Genomic DNA, 761 nt, shown 5'->3' on the forward strand with positions numbered 1-761 from the left:
TCCGTACCTCGCTAAACCCACTCCGAGCTGAGGAGAATGAAGAATTCCTACAGGATACTCTCGATACAATCAACGAGCGTCGGGACTAGGCCTTGGTTCGGATCCAGAATTACCAGAACGCAGTAGCTCGGTACTATAACTCCAAAATCCGAAGCAGACCCTTGGCAGTTGGCGACCTAGTCCTCCGGAAAGTTTACGAGAACACCGAGGAGCTCAATGCAGGAAAGCTGGGAATTAACTGGGAAGGACCGTACAGAATTACTCGCGAAGTCCGAAATGGAGTCTATCAGCTCGAGGACTCAGAGGGAAAACCAGTCCCGAGGTCTTGGAATTCTTTGCACCTTAAACTCTTTTACAGTTAATTTATTTGTATAGAACTACGACTTAGCTTGATCCCGATAAGGGTACGTAGGCAGCCCACTTCGGGTCCAGCTATCCATATTAATAAAATTTAAAGTTTTCTTAAACTTTTTTTTATTAATATTGGTTTCTCAAAAAAAAAAAAAAAAAAAAGCCGAAGTTTGACTTTGCATATATCATTTAAGCCGAGGTTCATCTTCGCAGGTCTAAACCGAAGTTTTCACTTCGTACTCAGCTTTACTTTAAAGCTTAACGTTGCGAAAACTCTAAACCGAAGTTCTTACTTCGTACTCCACTTTACTTAGTAAAGTCAAAACTTAGTTTCTTATCTAAACCGAAGTATCCACTTCGTACTCAACTTTACTTATTAAAGTTGGGGTGTCATCTTTTCGAACTACTTA

Source organism: Camelina sativa, chromosome 5 (assembly GCF_000633955.1).
Source record: "Camelina sativa cultivar DH55 chromosome 5, Cs, whole genome shotgun sequence".
Taxonomy (NCBI): Eukaryota; Viridiplantae; Streptophyta; class Magnoliopsida; order Brassicales; family Brassicaceae; genus Camelina; species Camelina sativa.